The sequence below is a fragment of the Lathamus discolor genome, chromosome 5 (genome assembly GCF_037157495.1).
Source record: "Lathamus discolor isolate bLatDis1 chromosome 5, bLatDis1.hap1, whole genome shotgun sequence".
NCBI classification, from domain to species: Eukaryota; Metazoa; Chordata; class Aves; order Psittaciformes; family Psittacidae; genus Lathamus; species Lathamus discolor.
The window spans coordinates 15,262,199-15,287,935 of record NC_088888.1 but is presented as its reverse complement, the minus strand read 5'-3'; the positions used below and the strand labels follow the sequence as shown (position 1 = coordinate 15,287,935).

Sequence of the window (25,737 nt, the reverse complement as noted above, 5' to 3'; positions counted from 1 at the left end):
CTGAGAGACCAAACTGCTAAAATTAGCCCCTGGAATTTCTCCTTTGGGTGCCAGTTTGAGTCTTGCTCCAAAGGACCACTAACAATCCTCCCGACTTTGAAATTGCCCACAACTAGTCAATAAGGCCTATTTGTTGATGAGCTGCACACAACTGCCTTGCAAAACATCATGTATTTGTAACCTCATTTTACAAACATGGGATTTTGTTCCAGTCTCCTGAAACTGTACAAACACAAAGAACTCAGATGCACTCTCAACCCCCATTGGAAGCGACAACTGAGTCCTTCTAAAATTGCAGACATGCTGTCAAGTGCAGGTGTTTGTAAACAAGTTTGGAAATGTTTCTAATTATAAACCCTAAGAGTTAAAATTAGAAGTCCAATCCGCTAGCTTTAAAAAAAGAACTTCCAAAAGGGTTCATCTAAATGAGAGCAACCAGTGACATTTAATTTAGTTGCAAGAGCGCAATTTCTGTGCAGAGCAGCATTCTGCTCTTCATCAAACTTTCCACTACGAGTTACAAAACATTTCTTTTTAGAAAAGAACTATGATACCATACGAATGTTCCCAAAACTTCTGTCTTTGTTGCCAACACCAAAGTTCAGATTTTATGGGGAACTTCCCATGTCGACCTCCTAGGAACACAAACCAAACTCTACCTGAAGGACCCTTCCTCTTCTGGATGAAGTTCTTCCTGATAACCTTACCTACTGTAAAGCCTGGCTTATCCTGCCCTGGCACAAACTGCTGGGGATAAAACTGGGGAAGGCAGAAGCCCTCCCAAAGCTCTGACTGATGCAGATCTTGAGACGCTGTCACAGAACTGGTGGTGCCTCAGTTTTGCCTTCACCAGTATGGGGTGGAGGCCAGAAATGTAGCTCTAAGGAGCTATGTTGACTGATATCTCAGACAAAGGCTGGAGTGAAGCTAATCCTTTGTAACCCCAGACTGTATTTATAATGCATTATGAGGGGATAGTGCAGGCAAAAGAAATGGACTTTACCTCTGCAGAAGCTTTGAGAGAAAGCAGAGTTTCTACCAGACTCAGGGGGAGATGGAGCTCTTTATGGCAGGGGTTGGGGAAAGGGGGTTAATACTGCAATCTCTTGATCTTCACATTATTTCTTAAGGGAAATATAACAGCACATCAGAATGGCTTTGGCTGATTACAAGTGAGCAAACATGAAATAATGTCAGAGAGGCTTGACTACAGCCTCACTTCCAGCAACTCTTGCTGCACTGTCCTGAAAAAGCTAGAAGGGGAAATGGATTAAACAGTGAGAACCTGCTTCAGGAACAAGGAGGGACTAGGCCTGCAGCACAGGTAGGGCTGTGAGGGGTAGGCGAACACCAGCTCTTTGGCCCCTGCACAGCTGGCCTCCTCCACCGGGATGTTATATGACAGAAGAAAAGCTGAAACCCATCCTCCTTAAAACCCAGGTCAGAAAGTAAGCTGTGCTTGTCCCATCACCCTGAGAAAGACATTTCACTTAACAACCACTATCCAACCCCTCCTTTTTCTTCTCTTCCTTCCCTTTTTCATATTTGCTGTGTAAAATATAAAATAAAACAGCAGTTTCCATATTTTTTTCTGGACAGCATTTTGGAATTCATTCCCTTCAACAAACATCACAGTACAAGTTTAGTGCCTATCTTGTAGCTAGAAAGTGTGGTGCAGCATCAGGATGAGAATACAAACGTGCTTTCAAACCGGGAGCCTTGCAGGTGGCACTTCCTTTGCTGCAAGCCGTGGATATAACCTGGAATTGCTTATCACTTGAGCCGAACACTTTTTTGTGTGTCTGTATTAATGTAAGTGATGGAGAAGCCCAGTTTTCCTCTTTGGTGGAGGGACCACAGTAAGTGGGAGCAGACTAAGGGCACAACTTGCCTGCAGCTGGTGGTCACTCCCCCTCTATTCACTGCCTTGGGTACCTCTTCCCCCTCTTTTACTTGGCTTGAGCACCCCATCCTCCCCATTCCTGACCGGTGCAGTGAGAGCTCCCTCTCCTGTTCCAGCCTACCCAATGTTAAACCTTGTCCTACTGGAAGCATGGCCTGAGTGAAGAGACCAGGTTCAAAGGCAGTCCAGGGAGCCAGGTTTCCTGTTAGAAACTGGCACCAAAATACATTCCCTGAGGGTGTGGGGAATAGTATAATCCTCCATTTATAACCTACGCAAATGTATTTCTTTATTAAACATAGATATATGTGCACATGCACAGCTTAGTATATATGTTGGAGTATGTATATGATGTGTGCACATACATATGTGCACACATACATACACAGCATTGCAAATCTTGAATGGTACTAATCTCATTGCTATTTTAATTCAAAGTAAGTATAAAAATCATTAGCTTCTATGAGCCCATCTAACTTCTGAAGCATCTACGCTTCTCCATCAACCTGTACTGTGTTCAGCTGGAAAAACATTTTTTCCTAAAAAAATATAAATTGGAGCGTGTTTGCAATTATTTTTTTTTTTTTTAGTATTTTTTTTAAATATAAACCCATGGTTTTTTACATAAGTCTTTCAATTAACAGTACGTATGTATTTAGGAGATTCTGCATCACATCTAGACCAGATAGGTCAATTAACCCATTCTAGTTTTTCTAAGATATTAGATGAAAGAAAATGCATTTAGGAAATGCTTAATTGGACTTAAACTAAGCATTTGAGTGCTAAAATAATCCCAGATAGTGATTTATTTCTAATATTCTCTGCATGCTCAAAATGAAAGCATGAAGAGCAGCACAACTGCATATATCTCTATCAAAAATAGCTGAAAAATACTATAGAAGGGTGCCTGCTGGGTTGGTTATAAAAGTAAAGTATAATCCATTAACTGCTAATTAGAAGCATCAGAAGCAGGCTTTGCTGCAATAAGAGCTGGCCCCTAAGTAGATGTTTCTGTAACCATTTAAAGGCACAGGGTTTCTCCAGTTGCTGAGAATGGAGCTTGGATGGTTCCAGCATAAAGGCCATGTGAAAAGAGCCTATGGCACTTGGCCATGCTGCCCAGCTGTTTGCTAAATATGATGACAGGTGCCAGTTTTTCCATTTGATCGTGGAACGTAATACATCTTCAAACAAATTTTCCCCAACTCGCCTGCTGCAGTTACATTGCAGAGATTCAAAGAGAGGAATGTTGGTTGTTTTTTCCTCTGACACACACATATTGCAGAGTCTTTGGCTGATATTTCATTATCTGCCTTTTTCCCAAAGCTGGTTTTAGTTGTATGTGTTAGTTTGCTTTTTGGTGCTATTGTTGGAGGATAACAAAGAGCTCTTGGGTAAAGGATTTAATTCTGAAGAAATTAAAAAGAGAAAAAAAGGGGGGAAAGCTACTATTTATAATTAGACTTAATAAATTTGATCTGCAATAAGGATGGATTCTCTTCCTCTCTGTCAACTACTCCCTAAAGAGTGAGAAGTAGTCCTATAATTTCTCCTGTTCTTAATCTAACTACTTAAACAAACCAAGGTCTTTCCAACCACTAAAGGCCAAAAAGACCTTTGGATCCAGTTGCTTATATAAAGGCCTTTAAGGGGTCAGGGCAAAATAAGGTGGAGCCAAAGGAATTGCCAGCACCACAGTTCCCTGCAAGAAGTTACCAAGACACAGAAAGCAGCAACTATGACATGAGCAACAAAGAGATGATGCCTTGAACTGAATGACAGGCTCCAAACACCAGCCATGCAGGATGCAGAGCCAAAAGGAGCTCAGATTCCTCCAGGGCTTGAGTGGCCTTGAGCAGTGGATGATGACAGGATACAAGTCAGGCTGCATAACTTAAGGAATCGGGAAGAAAACAGGCAGGTAATTAACTTCCGCTGTTATAAAGAGGGACATAGCTAGTGCAAGGGGAAATAGTTCAGGTTAACATTTTGGGCTTTCCATCTATATTAACAGACCAAATAGTAAACAAAGGAAGAAAGTTTGTGTGGAGCAGGAAATGAGGGGATTTATGTTTTTTCTCTCTGCCCTATTTTCATTTACAGATAGAAGAAACTTGTTTCTTTCTTTTAAAATGATAAAACAGCTCACCGATTAGTAAAAAATAAGATGGCAAAAAAATCATTTTCTAAAGTATCTAAGAAATAATAAAACTAAGACTACAGTAGAAATAACAAAATGAAACTTAGCTTAATCCAATATCTTAAATACTTGTTAACCCTGGCAGCGGCTTTTACAAGGCAGGTAAGTATATCTGTTGTCATTCTGTATGTAAGAAAACAACTGTAAAATGCCCCAAAGCCATGGAGGGAGTCAGTGTCAAAGACATGATTACTAGTTCAGAATTTATCTGATTCGGGTCACATGGTGTTCCAAAAACCATACCTAAATATAGTATGCAAGAGACCTGCACAAAGAGCAATCCCATCATGGGAACACACTAAACTCTCCACAAAATTAATTAGGGTTATTTTGAGGCAACCAAACGAAAGTGAGGAGGAAGAAAACAGCCGTTGTCCCGCCCAGTTCTGCAAGATGGTCACTGGTGCACTCAAGTCCCAGTTTGCAGCCCAGGCATATGCTATGCTTCCCAGGGAAAACTCTGCATGGCACTAATACGGAAGGGTGGCGGAAGGCACAGTGTGGCTGTATTAAGAAACATGGCTCACTGGGAAAGAGGATGATCCACACATAATGTAGGCATAAATCTCCAGGCAGGAAGCCAATACTTGGGCTTCTTCTGTATCTGGTAACAGCATCCTTCTAACAGAGAAAACAAACACCTTTTCGGAAAGTGAAGGTCCATGTAAATGATGCCCCCAGCACAGACCAACACTCTGCAAAAAGCTAATGCTTCCCAAGACAGAATGAGAAGAAAATTAACTGTTAGAAGTTGTTACTACTGAAATCTTTCAATTAGGATTGCCCCTTGCCAGGGAAGAGGATTCTCTCATGAAATACAGCCTCTAGAGATAATTCTAACAGCCTTTCCTATGTTTACACATCAGAAGCAATCTCATGGGAAAGCATACAAAAGATGCTCAAAAAGCAGAGGAGCAGGAGAAAGTGAGGAGCATTCCTTGCTTCTCTTTTGGCCCTTCTCTGTAAAGTAGCGATGCTGAACACCAAACTGCCGTTTGGCTTCTCACCACCACTGACCTACAAGCTGATTTCAGCAAGTTTTCACAATTCCTCAATAAAATATTTATAATATATAGATAAAATATATATAATATAGATTATATATATAATATATATATATACCTATTCTAAAAAATAAAAAAGTCTGCTTGTGGATGCCATGAGGAAGCTCTTAGGATGACCAAAATGACCTGTTTAGCTTTGCATCACCTTTGTTCCTATGTACAGGGGGAAACCCCATTCTTCACTCAAACATTAGAACAAGCAGGACAATCTCCGTATTACCTTGAAGACCCAGGCAAAGCTGAAGCAGGGGCTATGGAGAGCAGGGGAGTGCCGTGTCAGTGGATAGAGAGCAGGCTCTCAAGCCCAAACCATGTGGCAGGTGCTCCAGAAGGCAGGTAGCGAACAATCTGAGCACGTATGGGACACAAACTGCAAATTTCGGCTTGAACGCTTCAGGCTATTAGCAGGTGCTTCAGGCAGTCATCCAAATCAAAGTAAGAAAGTGGAAAGAGCCAAATGCTGGTTAAAGAGGTTTCCAAACATGAAAATCCCAGAGCGGGCAGATAAAGCATTCCCCTGGCTGTGGGAGTGGGATAGTAAGGAAAAGAAAACACAAAATATATGCATTTTTCTGTAAAAAAAGCTGTGTTCGGGATTTTACTATCCTGTTGTCAAGTCCCTGAGATGCAAATGTTGGCTGGGATGCTGAGATCAGCAGTTTTATGTCCTCAGATGGTTAGAGACAAGGCAGAAAAGAGCTGGCATCTGGGGCAAATAGAGGGCCCATTTGATAACGCTTCACTTGAGCGTGAGAGGGTTTCCCCTGTGGGTATTGTCCCAAAGAAAGCTCCAGGCAAGTTTAGACTGCTTCATTACTTGTCACATCCAGAAGGTGAGTCAGTTAATGATTACACTGACTCCCTTTTGACTTCAGTTTCACATGTTTTCAACCCAAAACTGCTCTCATCAAGTCAAATACCACTTACAGCAAACAGAAATTAGGAGGGTACTTGCTATTTAAATCAGATGGTCACTTGAACATTATTGGTGAAGTTCTCCTCGCTGAGGGTTGCATCCTTTGCCAGAGGCTAGCAGGCTTGACAGAAGGAGAGAAACACATTCATTTCATCAGAGTAACGTGAGTCAATATGTGAAGAGATACTTCCATCTGCTCCGTGTTTCTGGTGACATGACATTACCGTATAATTTGGTATACATTTCTAACAGAATAGATGAAACAAAATGGTTTGCCAAGTACCATTTATGTCCCACATCTACAGGAAGTTCTCTCGAACCATTTCCAATGTATGGCCCTGATATGAACAGCAAAGACTCGCAACAAAAAACGCTGAAGGGAAAAACATGTTGCTGCTTATTTCAGAGAGTTATGGCACACACGGACAACTATGGTGCACTTCTGAAAAGGAATTCTGTTTCTCAAAGTGCTTTCCGAAGAGGCACATTTGGTCAGCTACAGAAATCACCAAAGGAACCTACTGTGTCCAGCAACTCACAGACACACACAACTTACTAGACATAACCCATCAATAGAGCAGCCTGTGCTGTTCCCACATTAATTTTGTGTCCCTGTATGCTACCAGTGCCTTGGGACTTTCATGGTCTGTCGGCAGCAAATGGGCTGAGCCAAAAGGGAAGGTTCCACCTGACTAGGCCAGGAGGACCTGTATTAAGCTTGTCTCAGCTGGAGGTCATTCTGCATATTTTGAAGGCTGCTTTCTTGGTAGTTGGTCAAGCAATCAGTGTCCAGATATTAAGAACTTCATTCTTCTAACACCCATAATACACAGAATACTTCTGGAGTCCTGAAGTATAAGATTTAATTTTTTTTTTTTTTTTTAATTTTTAAAATTATTATCCAAAGCCATTCTTTCAGGGCCAAGCAGGTCCTTGGGTTTGTAAAGCAGTTGCTTCAGTGTCTCGTTTCTAGTAGGCTTCCACTAGTCCTGCAGCCAAGAATTCATTTTCACAATTCCAAAACAGTTTTTGATACTTCCTGACCAAATGGCTTTGCAGCAGAAATTGGTTTCTGCCACCATCTGTTATTACATAGTTTGGAAGTGCTAGCATTTTCCTTCAGGAGGGAAGAAGTTGGGGAGGATGGAGGACTCAATGGCCAATCCCAATGGAATTAGATATTCTGTTCCTTACTGACACTTTATAGGGAAAGCCTGGCCTATTTCTCAGCAGCTGTGAAATTATCATCAGCAGGATTCTTTACAAAGCTTGGTGGCATATGGAATATATTGGTCACTTCTTAGTAGTGTAAAAGCAACCTTGCTGCATAACTGAGCTAGGCAAAGAAAGCAGGTGCTTGATAAAACACATCCATCATGAATCAAGCCTTTATAGATTTTGTAAAACCCTAGACAAGAATATTTTGGAGACAGTTATGGGGATTAACTAACTTCAGAGGTGGGACAGTCCATTAAAAACAAGCATGTGAAATCACCATGTCGCAGGATAACATCCTATTCTGCCATTCACAAAGGTGACACATTCCATACGGAAAGGAAGTGTCATCCCCTTCCTGTGAGATATTAAAACTACAAGGGTCCAGTCTCCATTTCTGATGCAACAGGAGACTATTAATTTAACATCAGTTTTAGGTCATCTCTTTTTTGTCAAAGCCTGGCCTTATTTTTACAGCTGCAGACTAGCCAAGAAGTAAATTAAACAACAACAACAACAACAACAACAATAATAATAATAATAGTAATAAACTCCCATGGCATCCTGCTGAGCATTCATGCTGAATTGCAAATACAGGGCTAGAATTTCAGGAGTTCAAGTTCTCAGTACAGAAAGCACCTAAAGAGCAACAAGAGAGAAATAAGCTTGTTGAATTTACTTGGCTCTCAAACATGAAGTTTTCATACACTGTTTGTCAGGAAAAAATCCACTAAGACAAACTGACAGAAAAGGGATTATGAAGAGATGTAGTTAGTGTCACCACTGCTATAAATTGCACAGTGAATGTCCATTCAGCTATCCACACACACACAAAAACATATCCATGATGTGTTCTGCTGTATCTAGGAGAATGGTCACAGCAGGTGAAACCAAAGGGCAACTTACACTTACAGGCTTGTCCAGGACAGCAAACAGGCATACGGTGACAATTCCCCAGACTGCTCTTCCCAACACCCATCTTACTCACAGCTCACAGACTCCCTTTAACAAAATACATAAAATTTTTCCAGATTGCCAATCTTCACTTGCAGGTACAGACTCTGGTGCTCTTTCAGAGCAAGGTTCTCCAGCTACATTGCACGTTTCATGTACTAAATGAGCTGTTACACACCGATATGGAAAAATCCAGCCTGCTGCCCTCATCCCAGAGGAAAGGACAAAACAAGTATTTGGGCACCACGTGCTGCTTGAACTGCTATACAGGTCTTGTGTGCATGGTCCCGTGGAAAAGAGGGGTCCGTTGCAGCCATTACAATGTCCAGTGGGAAAGATCCTTCTGTGATGGTGGCAGTTTGGAAGTCCTGCTTAGAGGTTATATTTTTGAGAGGCACATATACTAATAAAGCCATAAATACAGTTCTGCCACTGACAGGGCTCTGAAGCTACCTTTGAAATCTCCTGCCACTGTTACAAGAGGACAGAGTGGCCTTTGAGCAGAACAGACACACTGCAAGACACAGAAGACGTACCAGCTACATGAACAATCATGGGACAGTATATACCTGTCATCTCCCCACAGTAACACAGCGAGAAGATCACTGCTCTTCCAGTAAAGTCAAAAAAATTACCTGTCATTCAGAGTTCAATATGTTTGCTATTTATGCACGTCCTTCTTGCACCAGTAGCTACTATACGCTTTACCACCAGGAAAAAAAAAGAGGTCAAACGAAAGAGTCAGTATGCAAGAGCAAAAGTCTCTCCTAGCAGTTTCACACTCTATTCATGTAACACACAAACCAGAATTAATGCAGACTAAAGAACACTGTCTAACTAAGCAGGCTTAAACAACACTTGTCTCGTTTATAGTGCTTTTATCCAGAAATCTCAACATATTTCACAAAGGTGTGCAGGCTGGGGAAGAGTCAGAATGCAACACACCCCCTGACTCACAGGCATTTGCTCTTTCCATTACGCAACATCACTACCTCCAGGTATGAGCACATTTCTCTTATAGTTGACATAGGAAGATGAATATGTGCACCACATAAATGTTTTTTTCTTAGTTTTCTATATACTGATTGCTTTTAATACCTTGTTTCAAACACTCTGTATTTCAAACTAATAGCTTACAATGCATCTATGCTACTATATGTAGGAGTAATACTTCAGGGAAGATGCAATCCTTCTCTCCATTATAGTAGGAAAATGGACAGTAATCACACTTTAAATGCCTCTTCTCAAAAACCTTATTCTTTTCCACTTATAAAGGAAAAAAAATAGGTTTAAAGATTAAGACAAATTAAAATTATGATGACAGAGGAAACAAAAAGAAAACCATGAGGAGTTTGATAGAAATAGGAAAAAGCCAATACTTTGCTCCAAAAAAAATAAGCTTGCAGAAATTATTACGGAAGTAGAGATTCATAACAAAATTCAAATGGCCAACATGGAACAAATACATATCTGGAAAGCTCAAAGTGTTACTTTCAGTGTGACCTGTCAAAATCAGTCTGGAAAGCAAAGCGAATCAATAACACACACTGATGTTCACCTGCATTCTCAAATCACAAAACTACTCTTTCAACAAACAAGTTTCAACCCTTGCTACTACAATGAGAATCTCCAGTAACACCTCAAGAGATGCAGGTAAATACCAGAGTTATGCCTATGAAACCACATCTCTGATTTTTAAGTTCATATTAAACAAGGACTACTTAGCATACATCAATGCCTATGGGCTTCTGAAGAAGGAAGGTAGCTAATATAAACTTTGCATGAAAAAGAACATGTCAAAGCTTTCTGTTTTTTAAGGTTTGCAATGAAAATAGTATTAGTTAGAACAAAACCTAAAAAACCTACTACAATTTTATCTCCATTCTCTGCAGGTAGAACTGCTGGCTCATGAGTGAGCTTGCATAAACTCGGTTCAAAGGAGACATAAACAGAATCTTTTTAAGCTAAAGATTTTCACCACAGGCTGCCTAAAGCAGGTTTAAGAGTGGCCCTAAACCAGGTCCCCTCTGTGTTCACCTAAATTAGCTTCTTTTTGTTTCATTCTATTTTCATGTATGTATAAACATCCTGAGTTTGCCTGTTCCGTACTCCCAGTTTGCCAGCCAGATTCCAGGGACAGGAATGAAAATGATCACCTATAAAAACTGTACTTCTGTGTGAAACAAACTTCACAGCAGCAGAAAGACTGAAAAGCTCAGAAGTTCCCCATGGTCTTTGCCTATTAAAGCCCACAGCTTGCCAACAGTTTAGTGTCAAAGAACAGGGCACCGGCTTGCATTTCTGTGCAATGGGAAGTGCTAGGGTAATCCTGCTTCTTTACATTTCAGATCACACTGTTTGTGGAGGAAGTCAACAACACTGGGATGCTCAAAAACACCCTGTACTATTACATGGAGGATGCAAGATGCTTGCTGAGAAATAGTGCTGACACCAGCATACAGTTGATTCAGCATGAGTGATAAAAGCATATTTTTGGTCAGCTCAGGCAGTATTTGATTAAAATAGGATTAAATTCTCATTAGACTTGCTTAAATAAATCACTTTACATCCATCCCATCAGGCTGCATCATTCCCCATCTTACAATATATTCTGCCATCAAAAAGAAAGGGGTAAGTTTCTGTTCAAATGAACAGAGGCAGGGAAAGTCCTTGAAAACAGTAATGCAAGGAAGCAGAGGGAAGGATTTGGTCAACTGGCATCCAAACAGAAGCCTCCTGCTATTTCCCACTCAGAAGTAACAGTAGCTGGGCTACAGATAAGTTTGTCAAACATATCTATAGCAGGGATAATTAAGTTAGTGCAGCAAACTAGGTGCATGCTTTGAAGTGTTCCTGCAGTTGCTACACTAACCTTTCTTTCACCTAGTAGGTTAAGCTCCCCATCTCCTCACACATATTTGCAGACTCATGACCTATCCTCTGTCCTCATTATCACATCGTTACTGATAGTGGAACATCTTAGAAATGATAGTCAAAGATTTTATTATAAATAAAGGAGACTAATGGAAACCTAAATACAGACTCCTGTCACACCAGAATAACCAGTGTGTTATTTCTTATGGCTCCTTTTTTGTCAAGTAGTTCACATACTTTGCAAACAAACAAACATTCCTACAACATAGATATTGCTATTTTTTCTTTTCCAAGGCCTCTTATAATAACCATCCAAAATCTTGATCTTATAACTGGAAAAACTGAGGAAAAAAACATTCTTGCCCTGCTTTGCAAAAAAAGCCCCACTGACCGTTAATTTTCCATGTTGGTATCACTCAAAACAACAGGGTCAAAATACAAAATGGAAAGCTTTAAACCCCCTGTCTTTGGCAGTATTGTTTTTTATTCCGTAATATTAATAGCAGTGATATCTTTCCTGCAAAGCTCAAACTTAACATGATGCTGAGGATTCTGCTCAAGTCTGTGCTGGGGTTTCTGACACCACTGAGAAGAGCACTGCAGGAATATACAGAATCTACAATGATAACAAGACTGATTCCCACTGATCTCAGCAAGGCCAAGGCTTTATCTCTTACACTTTCCCATACAGCTGGAGAATGATTTCATATGCAAAGATCCTCACTTACCTACATTCTCCTACAGATCAGAGTTCTCTGCTGCCTGTTCTTCACCCAGCTCAGGAGGGGTCTATCACTAATCTCACCTTTTCTACATTAGGTTGCTATGAAAAAAAGATATTATTACCTTTACTTAAATCAGTGTATTTTTAACCAGGATAAGACCCTGCACACACAAAGACAGTTTCAAGACAGCAACTTGTAGCCCAATGGATGGGATAGGCACATGCACTCCTGAATTTCACTCCACACAGAGGTAACCAGCATTTACTCCTGAGCAAGGGACACAACCATGATAAAGATATACATGCCCTTGTGCCTCCTCTATTATACAATTTCTACATATTATGTCAGAGACCCCTGTGCCTTGGGCATTTATAGGTCTGAGAAATCCTGGTTCAAATATGAGCACCATTAACAAGGCAAGACACTGCTCTAACTGTCCTTGTAGTGTTTGTCCTGTGGAAACATATAGGCCAACAATTTCCAGCAACATCAGCTACTTGGGAAAAAACAGAAAAAACACCCTCTAGCTGCATTCGCTTGTTGTACCTTTGCCTTTATTTCTAAGTTAATCTTTAGTTATGGTTATTGCCCCCATTATTTCATTCTGCAGGACACTATCTGGCTAGCTGAAGTCATACCTCCATTTTATATGAGGGCAAAAAAAAAAAAATCTCAGCTGTAGTCCTTTACCCGTACCCAGAAAACAACCCATAAAAATGCCTTAAGAGAGGCAAGCAGCAGACTTACCTCCTGTTCCTCAGCTGCTTGCAGAGAGACAAAGCAAAGAAGCAGGATGAGGCTCAGAAGCTTGCCCCAAAATTAAGACCTCTTGCTTTTATGACAGCTCTAATCCCACCTCAGAAACAGCATGTCACCATCACTGATGTGAAGCCCACAGCCCGACAGGGACCCCAGTGCATGGAGCCTCTGTTGGTACCAGGAAGCAATGGAGACCAAACTTCTTCCTATGTGTAAACTCCAGATTCAATTTTCTGCAAGATTACTCCCTAGTAATTAAAAGGTTCTGTAATTAATCCTTAAAAGCAAGTCATGATGAGATCCATCAGAATTGATCTGTTATTTTTTACTTCTGCATGTACCATGAGTGTGCATGTCCTATGTAATCTGGTTTTACCAGATGAACACTGGCAATATTTTCCACTAATTGCAAGAGTTACTAAACTGAACCTTAACTAAAATTAAGTTGACTATTAAAAGCTCAGTGAGTAACGCAGCAAACGGAAGCGCTGTATATAGGATTTAGCAAGCACGCAAGTGATCTGGCAACTACCGAGGCACAATATTTGCTGAACTTCCTATACCTCAAATTGGTTCCACACAATGGTCATAGTTCATTATGTTTGAATGATTTAACACTCACAATACCAGCTCCCTTTTGCAAGTGGCCAGCAATGGGTTTCTTTACGCCACTTTACTGTGCTATACCTAATTTGTGCTTGGTTTTATCGCTCTGTATAACGTCCTCGTGGAAGTGCAGGAGCAGATCTTCTGCAGCAAAAGGAGTGATACAGCAAGATGGGAACACTCACAAGCCTGCCCCTCACAACTTTCATGTAACTGTTTGTCCTTAAAATGCCAAAGAGAGATCATGTAATCCAAAAGAACAAATAAAATTATGAAAGATGTGCTTAGGAGCCAACGCTTGTTTATATTAAAATGTCAAAATAAATGTGTAATAATTCAAGCATGCTATTCTGAAAACACAAGTTAGTGGATTGAAAGTTACAAGTTAATTTATAACATCCATTAAAATAACAGATCTCCCTATATCAGTTTTAAAAACACATGAATAATATTCTTGGCTATTAAGATGTCATTATCATAGATGGTCCTACAAATTTTAGCTACATCAATATAACACAACTAGGTTTTGTAAGGAACATACATAGTACTTGGTATTACATGTTAAGTTTATTCATTATATATAGGCTTTTTTATGATTGCAGCATCTAAATTTTCAGACAGCGTATTTTATTTTGTACTTGCATAGTTTCTAAGCTATACAAATGTGGTTTACATTCTGTATTGTTCTCAGGAATGTACACATAGAATCATAGAAGGGTTAAGGTTGGAAAGGACCTTATGATCATGTATATATATCAAAAGTAGCAATAAATAATATTAAGGTTGCACACATTTTAGCCACCTTTGACAAAATGGGAAACTAGAAATTCTCTGAGAAAAAGTTGTCTCTTTAAGGGGAAAAGGAAATGGTTTTATCTGTTAATGTGGGCAAAAGGTATGGCAAATGCCTGTACAACTTATTCAAGCGAAATTCTAACAGAGCGCCTAAATACTGTCCCCATAGAAATTGCAGTATTTTAAAAAGAGAAGGTCAAAGTGAAAAACATGCAGAGTTATATGAAAGGGTTAAAAGTTATTGATGAAAGACTATTTGCTGATAAGGATGCATCTATTTGAAATAAGATAGCATCCTGGACTACTCGAACAAAAGTCTACAGAAAACTGATAAATCAAGCAACTGAGCAGGATTTAAACAAACAATAGACATGGCTGAGAACACACGAAATGTCACGAGTACAGCTGAGAAATAAGTGATGGCACAGGACCACTTACTCAGCTACTAACAAGACATTATTTGCTCTGGCCTCCACAGAGCAAGACAGCTATCAATCCAGCCACAGCTCCAGAAATGCTCGAGGCTGCAGCCCTACAAATGCGGTGATTGTTTCTGGGTGTGCACACGGAACACCCCAATAAGTTAAAAGAAACCAAAACATCTGCCCTATATCACAGAGTCAGGTGAAACCTTAAGTGACTACTTGAAGATGAAAATTCTTCCCCCTTATAGCGCTTCTTTCCAAAACTGCCCTCCAAGAAAACCTCTAGGAGTAATAATTTTGCATCCCAGTACCCAACTTTCAGGTGCTCTACATGTGTGATACCCCTGTGTCCTGTGCAGTACCTGCAAATTCACAAGTGGCCATTCCACAGAGAGAACAGGCCATACCCATCTGAAACCCCACTTCTTCTTTAGGACCTACGTGTTTAAGCATTGATACCCAGATTTCTTTGTTTTGGTATCTTTTTAAAGGTTCCCAGGCTGCTCCTGAAAGAAACCTCCTGGAGGGTTCTTTCCTTGAAGGGCACAGCTGGAGGAAGTGAGATACATCACACAGAAACCCACTTTGCAAGAGGAGCTCGTGCTTTCTAAAGTCTGTCAGGATGTGGGGGGAAAGACAGGAGCAGAGAAGCTTGACCTTGTCAGGATGGAAGTGCTTGAGAATATCCAAAGCAGCTCTTTGGCCACCTGGGAAAGCTGGATATTGAAAACATAGGCACTCACACAGGTTAGGCAACTACTAAGGTTAGGTGGCAGTTCAGTGGGGATATTGAGGATCTCAGTTTGGGCTTTCAAAGCCTAAATCCCACTTAAGTCCCACTTAAGGCATCTAATCCTTTCGTGGATGTAGGCCTAAAGCTGTGCCAGGAAGGAGCATGCAAAAGCTGATGGTCAGTGACAGTCTTGATTCTGTTAAAACTAAAATACACTGAGAATGACCTTATTTCGTACAAAGGAATAATGCAGAATAATCAAAGACGTGTTCTAGTCATGGAAAGTTAATGGAAAGTTAATGCAGCTGATACAGATCACACTCTTGTCTTTAGACTCTATGACAGTTTTGCTGACCTGGAGAACATTATAAACCATAAATCACGGGTCTTCAATAGCCCATGAGAAGAAGTACATTTGGAAATGTTCAAAAGACAAAATGATTACAGGAGTCCTCAAAAAAAACTTCACTTGCCCACACCAGCTTAGAGGTAAAATTAGAAAGGAGCAGAAATACATAAAACACTGCAATGCTTATATAGAGTTAATAATTTAAAGAGCAATATCCTGTCATTCAGTGGCCAACTAGTTTGCCATGCCCCATGAAATTAAGTAGTTTTGGTTCAATTCCTGGTAGCCAGGAGTCCACCCAACAAAAGCTACCCATTTATTTCTTACTTACCTGCAGCGCTGTTAGCTGTCTCAACCACAAAGTGTGAGTAGACATGGACATTGGTTTACCCTATTCCCTACCGGTGGTACCTCCATATCAAGACTGTTTTGTTTTTTAAAGAATAAAGTGCCTGTTCTTTCACCACTTTAATTTAGTTGATAGGACTGCCAATATGGTATTTTCATATACAAAAAATATCTAATTGCAAAAGTTGTCTTTGCATAAAGCAGTAGAATTTAATGTTGATCATGAAAGTAGATTTGAATGTCAATCATAAAATACAACTTTTTGTCATTGTTCTATATTACTGTGCTTATAAGGGAGATATCATTAATTATTACTATTATTATTATTACTATTATTATTATTATCTTAATGGTAGATATTTCTGCTGTCCCCAAGTAGGCACTGCAACATTTGCCTGACTGCATACACTGAGATTTCTCTGCGGGTAAAACGCTGAGATCTCCATTTTGGGGATTCAAATACATCTTCCCAGAGCTCTGCTTCAAATGGGAATTCTGGTCTAAGTCTCCTGCTACTTCCCATCAACCAGCACCTGAACTTTATCAACTGGGAGAGAAACAAAGGGATATGCCTCCCAGTCCTTCCTATCTGCAGATGGGCAAAGAGCTCCAGCAGCTCACCCACTAACTCTTGCAAGGTTTGCATTACACAATCAGTATTTGATGTTAAACACAGAAAAGTACACAACCACATGTGTCAGAGACCTTGAAATGCAAAAGATGCTGTGAGCAAAGGGAAACTACCCACTGCCCCATGCCAGCAAAGTCTAAGGGACCACAGTGCACTCCTTCCTTCCTGAACACTGCATTACCCCTCCAGAATCAAACCTGTTTTCTTCCACCAGGCACAATGACTCTAATGTCCCCCACCTGGTTTTCAAAAGGTGTAGGAATTACTAATGCTTTCCAATGATCTCAATGCTAAGGAGACCAATGCAGTTTCTCCAATTGACTTGGATACTGGCCTCGAGTCTCACTGTGCTTTCACCTGCATTTTACTTTCAGTTCTGGATTCATCCCAGAATAAATACGTGAAGTCAAGGTGGTATCTGTTCTGTCCAGCCACCTCCTTCCTTTTGGTAAAGTGTTAATATACTTATAGGTCTGATCCACTTGTAACACTGACACAGACAAGCAACAGAAAATGTTTTGCAGCTTGGCATGTATTTTCTTTTAAATATTCCTGTTTGAGTGCTTTTGTTTTACTTCTCAAAAGTATTTGTTTTCAGTAGAAGTCAGCCTATTTTTGCCTGCTGTTAATCTATGTACAAGCTAAATCTTACCTTCCCAACTCACACAAGCAATCGCCCCCTCCGTCTGGCGAGGCAGCTCAGCAGAACAGGGAAAGCAGGATTTGTGTGCATCTATCTATGCATTTTAGTTGCAACTTGTGCTCGACAGACACTGCTCAGAGCTGTAACAGATTGATAAGAAACTGTTTGAAATACTTCTGGTTGAAAAATATACAAACCATAATTACTGATAAAACAGCATAGGATGTATGTGACATCTGTGAAATACAGAAATGACCTAGAAATATAAAAAGAACCAAAAAGTTTCAGTCTAGAACTCTTATAATCTATGCTTTCCAAATAATATATATGTCATGACAAGTAAATACGCAAAACGGCAAGTCAGTATGTTGCAAGGTGACAGTGCTGTCTACAGAACAGAAAGGGTTAATTATTCTGAAAAGGTTTAGGGAGCTATGGGAGTTTAGATTAGCATTGATTTGAATAGTTATATTAAACAACGCATAAAGTTATTTTTGTTCACCTTTCTTACTGCTGACCATTCCTACCCCAGGTTCCTCTTTACAAAGCACAGGCACAGCAGGCAAGTAGCACCCAGGAACATATGAAGGGAGAGATATTAGTGGAATGCAAGCAGGCTTGGAAGAGAGGCCCTTTTATGAAAAGAAAGTGCTTAAGCAGGGACATTTGTGCCTATCTGTGTGTGCTAGAGAGGTTTGGTGAGCGCATGCCCAGGGAGGAGGATTTGGTTATGGTTAGAATTTGTGAGTGACAGCCATGTGACAGCTGGGAGTCAGCAAAGATTTTGTAGGGATGGAAATTCCTGAGATAGGACACACGACTGCTCATGCGATCTGCATGTGCCTATCATCATGCTATATTATAATAGCTGACACCATGGTTTACCAGCTCTCCAAAAGAGAGGCTATAAATTAGGAAGAGGATTTGAGGAATGGTGGGTGAGAAATGAAAGTCATAACATTCAAAAACGAAGGCATAAATATAACTTGTTTTCATGTTATCAAAACAAGCAAAAAAAAACCTCCAACCAAACCCACAACACTAGTGAAACTTTGCATTTCCACTATTTAGTGACAAGTTATTATTTCCTTAGAATATATATATTTTTTCCTTGCTAACTTATCTAGAAAGGCCTTGGTCCTACAGACACACTTGATTTTAAGTACGTGAATAATCCCCACTGATTAGAGCTATTCCCACATTCTCAGGATCAGGGCCTAAGTCACAACGTACAATTAAGCAGAGGCATTTCCAAAGAACTGCTTCATTTTCCCTTCTGGAGGTCCTACACTAACGTGAAGAAGCCAGTGGAGACATGCAGTTTAACTCAAACCTGGAAAACTGAAATACTTTCCCTTTAACACTGAATCCAAGCCAATACAGTATCACATGACCTTTACCGTAATTTCTATTAAAATCATTTCATGTCTGGTTGCTTCTGCTATCCTGGCTCATTTGTATTGTTTACAACAAGTCATTGCTCTCGACAGTTAGTGGTGGCTGAATCCATGGTTACCAGTTTTTACATTCACTGGTTAAATGGAATGCAGCTCTTCAGTGGGGTTTCATGGAGAAAGCTCTTAAGAAACCACAATCCAGCTATCAATCAGGCTAACCTGGGAGAAATTAATCTGATAAACAGAAGTATCATTGTGTATGAAAAATTTATTGAAAGGGAGCTCAAGGCTTTTATTAGTTGCAGTCGCAGAAGTGGGCACGTTCTGATCAGGCTTAATGCACAGAAGACTTAGGTTATATGGTCTATGTCTGACATTCATCCATGTTGTGCCTTCTCTGGCACTCACTGCAAATAAAACTATACAGTTTAAGGCTTAATATATATATATATATCTGTATACACACACACATACATATATCTATCTATATATATAAATCTCAAACACTTATTTTACCAGAAATGTGCTCAGAATATAAATGGTGCTTAAATACAGGTTTAACCAGACTGCAGTCCCGGCAAAGTAACTTAAACAGACACAGACAAGACAGTAAAACACAAAACAGACAGCCTTGAGTAGAATTCAATTAAGACAAAACCCACCCCAAACAGTGCAACGTTGTTAGTGACTAAATTAAACCTGCAAACAAATATATTTTATTGCTTCCTAAGAACAATATGCACTAATTCCATTTGCCCTGTTATTTATAGTTTGGCGTAGGGTGGGGTTGACAAAATCAGAAAGCAAAGAAAAAACTTATTTGCAAGATGGACACCACCCCCCCCCCCCCCTCCCCCCTGCCAAAATCCTTTAAAATGCCTAAAAACATAAGAAAAGTTCTCTATAGTTTGATGGCTACAATAATCGTCCCACAAGCTATATGACAGCAACAAATAGTTAAATCAAACATATTACTACTAGCTCATCTACTGCAAAGTCACTGTATCAGAAGCCCAAATTGATTTGCTTCCTTAGAACAAACTGAAAATGAATGTAACATAACATCTGAGAAAAAAAAAAAAGAAGGAAAGAAAATCCCTCCTACCCTGCTAATCAGATACTTTATAATGGTTGATTGCAGCTTTGCACCATGCTATTGTTGCCTATATCGTACATACTTACAGGTTCTGGGTTCTTCCAAGAGTTTGGTGCAGTTTCAAGGACAAATGTCTTAAGGAAGTCTTTCTACTGTGCAGCAGTGATCCTAGCTCTGATCTCATTACATAAGCAAAGTGCTACAGCTGACAATATAAAGGAAACTTCCTGCGTGAAGAAGGAATCTTGGAAAGTCTCAGGGTTAAAAAGGCTGCTTAAATGTGCTGCTTGATTTGCTCCCTAGTTGTGTATATACACAGTAGCAGCTGATCTCTGTTTGCAGCCCTGCAGAAAAGAAACCTTTGCTGAAAACCAATGGCATCACATTTCAGTGTGGAGCTACTGCCAGGCTCTGGAGAGCAAAGCAACCTTTGACAACTTCACCCAGTTCCAATCACTGCCGTTTGCTGTGTGTCCTACAGGACTTTTTGAAGTTGTATTATTTACTGTATCGCTTTTATTAACGCTGCTCAGAAATCCCTGCATCCCAGGCAGGCACAATACAGGCAGAAGTCTCCCTCACTGTAATAGGAGGTTTTGACTGTGTCATGACTGTGAGCTGCAGAATTCACCACAATATATTTTGCTTTGCCTTGATTGTGGCATTTGCAGATGAGAAGCTGTTAGCTGTGCTCAAAAGCATTTTCTGCCTTAGAATTGCTAAATTAAGTGCAACAGGCATCCTGTTTATCCTAAATTCGTCCCAAGCCTGCCTTGCATCAGTCACACACTTCTCAGCATTGTTTTTTTTTTTCCTGATACAGGGTACACGTCAAAATATTTGGGGAGTGGGAGGAGGCTGCTTCTTTAATATCTTATCCAGAGCCTTTTAGCATTGTTCCCCCCCTTGGACTAAAACCATGGAGCACAACATCCCAAATCCAGCAAAGTTTGGTATTCTGACCAAAATCCCAGTGTGACTCCAAATATCTATGTTATATATGTTCCATATATATATACCAAGCATATAATGTTATTTGTTACATATATGTGTTATATACATCCAGAGCCTGCCAGGGATGGGCAGAACTTGCATCCGCTTCTGCGGTTTCTTACTGCTGTCCAAGTAAACTAATAAGACCAGAAAAGCAACATTTCAAAAGAATACATCTGCTAGAGCTATTCCAACTCCTAATCCGGGAAGCAATACTCCAAACACATCCTCACATTTGATGTTAAGGAAATATCAATAATTAATTCAGATTTAGTTGTTTCACCATTTAGCCCAAGGTGATTCTCCAAAGAGTAACTGGGACCATGCATTCCCCCAGCAAACGGCCAGAGGGTGACTGTAGAGCTTGCACACTGCTTTCTAAATGGGACCTACTTCTCTCTCCTGGATAACCAGCAAACCTCAGAAGAGTCCCTTCTCAAAGTGCACAATTACAGAGTATGCTTAGGAGGAGTTACGGGATTTTTTTCCTGGGCATTTGTAAAACAGATTCTTCACAACCCTCTTTTCCCCTCAGGCACTATGACTATTCTAGCTACTAGTATATTGCGTGTTATTTCTTTAATATTTTGAACTTTATTTCAAAGGACAGAAACCAAAACTGACAGTATATCAAGACAGCATGCTCTATGATTCAAACAGCAAAATAATTGAGATCCTATGGATACACAACATCCGAGTGTGCGTTCGCACATTGTACACACACGCGTGTGCTCAGTCACAAGCACAAACAAGTTTAAGGGTTTGTGGCCCAGTTTTCAGAGACACTCAGTTCAGGGCCTCACCTCCCTTTGATAAAAAGTAAGAACAAGCAAAATCTGATTAGTAAAACATTAAAAATAAAAGATAGGCACCATTTATAGCAAGGTAACCATACTGATTCAGCATGCACTTCCACCCACATGTGCCTCTCTCCTTTGGGAGCAGGATCCTATCCACCCCTGGACTGTGTCATATAGGAGAAATGAAAGTGTGTGGTGGCACCAGCAGGATTAATCTTGATCATCTCCCCAGAGAGACGGTGGAAGGCAGGGAACTGAAGTGCTGGCTAAGAGGCTGGGCTCACTGACTGCCTGCATCACCTCCATGACATCACCTCACCTTTCCGTGCCTTAACTAGCACCACCACCTTTAACGCCAATTTCAAAAGCAGAGTTTCTGTTCTGCAAGACAGGGATTGCATGTCAGAGAAAGGTAAAGGGCTAAAACCTGAAGTTATGCATCCAGGTCCCAGTTGTGGCATCAGAACGGCTATAACCTTGGGCTGCCTGCTCCTGGTGTGCCAGTGGCCAGCCTGCCATCTGGACTCCACTCACCACACCCTCAACCCTTGTCCAGGTCATCTCTTTCAACTGTAGTATGACAGGAGAGGGGTTGGCTTTTTTTTTCAGTTAGAAATTCAGCACAGAGCAAAACAAGCTCTTTCAAGTGTCTGCATAGAAAGGATGAGACTTCGGAATGCAGCATGAGAGCAGTAATCTGACAGTATTCAGCAGTCCTACCCTACACAGCCCAAATGACACTTGTCAAGTGCTGGAGGATGTCCACACCATGGTAGGCTCCACTTCTTCTTACTTCTCCTTTATTATCACATCCTACCCACCACTGCTGGGTCAATATGGATCCAGGGACACAGCTCCTTCAGCTACCTTCTTGTGTGAACGTACACATAGATTCTGACCACAGGACACACAGGTATTGCCAAATCCCTCCTCCCAGTTTTCCTCAGCCTCCCACACTCTGTCTTCTCTTTTCTCTCCTTTCTGATTTTCTCATTGGATTTTGTTTTCACAGCACTGTATCCAGCAGGGAGCATACTAACAATTCAAGGTCCATTTTCCAGCCTTCAGAGAACAGGATAAAGTAGTCTGACTAATAAAGAGAGACCCCCCAAAAATGTTCAGAGAGGATGGGGAGCAAGACCTAGGTGAGAAATTAAGATGAAGTTGATCCAAAGTATGTCAGAAGCTATAAATCTCCATCCTGCCTCCACCCATCCCCAGGGTGGCCCTTGGAAACCAAGCCCACTGCCTGCTCTTCTGAAGTCTAAACTAGTACTGATGCCCATGATGGGCCATGCCCTGCCTTCCTGAGGTCCATCAGTTGTTTCATGTTTAATTAATTCATGCAGGTCTTAAAATTCAAAGACATCATCAAGAGCAAGTCATTTGAGGCTAAAACTACTAACAAGTAAAGCAGCAAATTCTCAATTTAAGCATCAGTCTCTGTTGTACATTTTAAAAACCTGTTTCTAGGAGTCAAGTAGTGACAGTCCAGATTTCTCTCCTAAAAAGAGATTTCTGGCTCTTGTAATAAAAGAGGAATGACTGAAGGCAACCATAATAAAACAGAAGCCAGTGACACTTTTAAAAGTCACACTTTTTAGCTAGTCTCACAATTTTCGATAAGCAGTAATGGTTTTTAATTACCAATCTCTGAACCCAATAGGAGCATGCAGAATAATGACAGCTACACCCAAAAGCACCTTCAAAGCCAGGCTCCAAGAAGCACATCCTACCCGTTTTATTCAGCAGACCCTTAGGATTTTGCTTAAATATTAAGACCAAAAATCCATTCATCTAGACCTGCCTGAGCTCTGCACAGATGCTGAATATGTCCTAGCCCCAGTCTATCCACATACATATTAACTGTGACTACTCGATTTTCTTTTAGCACTTTAAGGCATTTTGATCCTCGTCAACGTATGGAACATCTTCCTCATCCTCACACACTGAGTGGCTATGTTATCCTCATTGAAATTCCTCCACAAAAGTCACTTCTCCTTTTGCATCTATTAAGGCTTTAAATCAAGACTAATACGATCATCAGGAAATCTGTGTGCCTTAAGCTGCATGTTGCTCCCATTAGCAGCTCTGCACTACCTGACCGTTCAAGAGTCTCTTTCCTGTTGTATGTAATATGCTCACATTTTGTGCTATGTGTACAATTAAAATTGTTTGGGTTTTCATACCGCTCTTGTTTTTCATTTGTTCTCTTAAAGTATCCAGCATACTTTTAAACCAAGATAGGTGATAATATAGATGTAAATATCGCCACGGAGGTATCACAATAAATTTGACGTTTGGTATAATTCATTCAAGGTATCTAGATCCAATTTAAATACTTTCCCAATTTTAACCAAGGCTTCATCACCAGACGAACTTAAAAGAAGGTGTACGACTTCATGCTACGCTGGTAATCCACCCTAACTAGGAAATAAATTTTCAGTGATTAAGTTGAATTGTTCATATAAAAAGCCAGCTTCAGCTTTTTACCCATACAAAATAGCTTGGAAAATATATACTGCATGTGTTTATTATAGCTACAGTTGCTATGAACATCTATAACTCTCCGACAATTTCTTTGATTTATGTTCAAAAACATACAGTGCATGAAATGATGCCTGCAACCTTAAATTTCCCTCAAGAACATTGTGGGGAGAAGATATATTCCAAAACATCATGTTAGATTCCTTGTTATGTCTCCTTTTTAAAATAAATGTATGATAATCAATTACACATGCTTCAAAGCAACTGCCACTAGATTCCCCAACAGAAAAGCTGTTTGAGGGAAGTTCCATTTTCTTTCCCCTAATGGTTGAGTTAGAAGAGATCTTGCTCAGATATTAAAGGGAAAAAAAACTGTATTATAAAGGATAGGCCCTGCTCAACTTGTATATGTATGCACAGGTTCGTGCTTGCCTACGCTTGACTTAGAACAAGGTTTTCAGAGAAGTAACATCTCCACTGATCAACATGCTAACAAAAGCATGTGTGTGTGAAGATCTCGCACCTAATCTCCTTGTCATATACACTTGTAGTAATCCAACTGATGTCAAGAGAATGACACAGATGATAAGTTAATGTATCAGGCTCGACTTTCCTTTCAACCTCAATATGCAAAACATTCCTTTAAGAAGTCTACCCAGCTGTAGCTTCCACTAGAAACAGAAACCTGCAGATGTTTATGGGAATAACAATTAAGCTGAACGGCATCTCTCTGCCATTAATGCTGGGTGCACGTAAGACTGGACTTCGCAGGTCAGCCTGAATTCCATGCAGAGGCTGAAGTGCTTATTTTCTCCAGGGTACTGAGGTTGATGGGTTATATGCCATTAACCGGTGAGCATAATATGGGTATCTCCACAACCTCATGACTCTGGCACAGGGACAAGGGCAGCATCCCTGTGCAGCATCCTTGGGTAGCATTGTTGTCCACAATGAGGAGACCAGAGCACATGGCACCCGGCACAGAAAAGGTCAGGATCTTTTGTTTCCCCTGTACCACGTAGTTTGTGCTAACTGGTAGCAGCATAGGGAATGGAAGCTCCCATTCCCTATGTCCTGGGTATTTACTGTCTTGGGTTACACCCCAAGCTAAACAGCTGGCAAACAATAGAGAAAAGCGGACTGTGTGGGACAAGCCTCCCTAAGGAGGACTGACACCTAGAGGCATTGAGTTTCAAGCAAATACGGAGTAAGGTGGATCCGAGACTTGTTTCAAGTAAAAAAAAAAAGTCCTCTTCAGCCCTGCAAGTGCGCACCATTTCTGTGCTCAATCTGGAAACAGAAACAAATACGCTCATTCCACCTTTTTGTTTGTTTGGGGTTTTTTGCTGTCTTCCTTTGAATTAAAATGTCAAAGAATGAAAAATTCACCAAAGAGGAAATACTGGCTTGCACCCTCTTTGGAGTCCAGCACTGTTTTATCAATTACTAATGAAGCTGAGGAGGAGGAGGGGAGATTACTGGATGTGCATGCCTATTGCCCATGCAGCCCCAGCTAGGTAGCATCAACAGTTGTTCTCCTATTTTCACAGTGGGAAATAAGCAGGTGCTAGCTGTATAGGAATAATCAGGAGGAATCTAGGTCAAAATCAAAGCAACACTGCTCCGTCCATTTCACAAAATTCACAAACACAACACTCACTTGAAAACAAAGAGCTTGTTTGTAATATTTATCTCTCTTCAATGCTTCAATGCTAAACAAGTGCACAGATGTCGGCCTACCTTAAGTAAAAGGCACTACTCCTTTCCCGGGACTTTGGAAAAGGCATCCAGAATTACTCAGAATCAACATCAAAATGCAATATT

At 40.5% G+C, this 25,737-nt stretch overlaps 1 protein-coding gene across 16 annotated transcripts in view; it reads right to left on the bottom strand.

Moving 5' to 3' along the window:
* Nucleotides 1-25,737, bottom strand: part of ESRRG (estrogen related receptor gamma) — a 464,785-nt gene that overhangs the window by 359,527 nt on the left and 79,521 nt on the right. For 5 of the 16 annotated variants that reach the window (XM_065679881.1, XM_065679878.1, XM_065679888.1 and 2 more), the window contains one exon: nucleotides 17,150-17,280. The exons of 9 other annotated variants lie outside the window; for them this stretch is intronic. The gene's annotated coding sequence lies outside the window, so the exon portion shown is untranslated. Of the gene's footprint in view, nucleotides 1-17,149; nucleotides 17,281-25,737 lie in introns of those variants that run through there. 2 more of the 16 variants (XM_065679894.1, XM_065679893.1) reach the window with 1 other exon arrangement.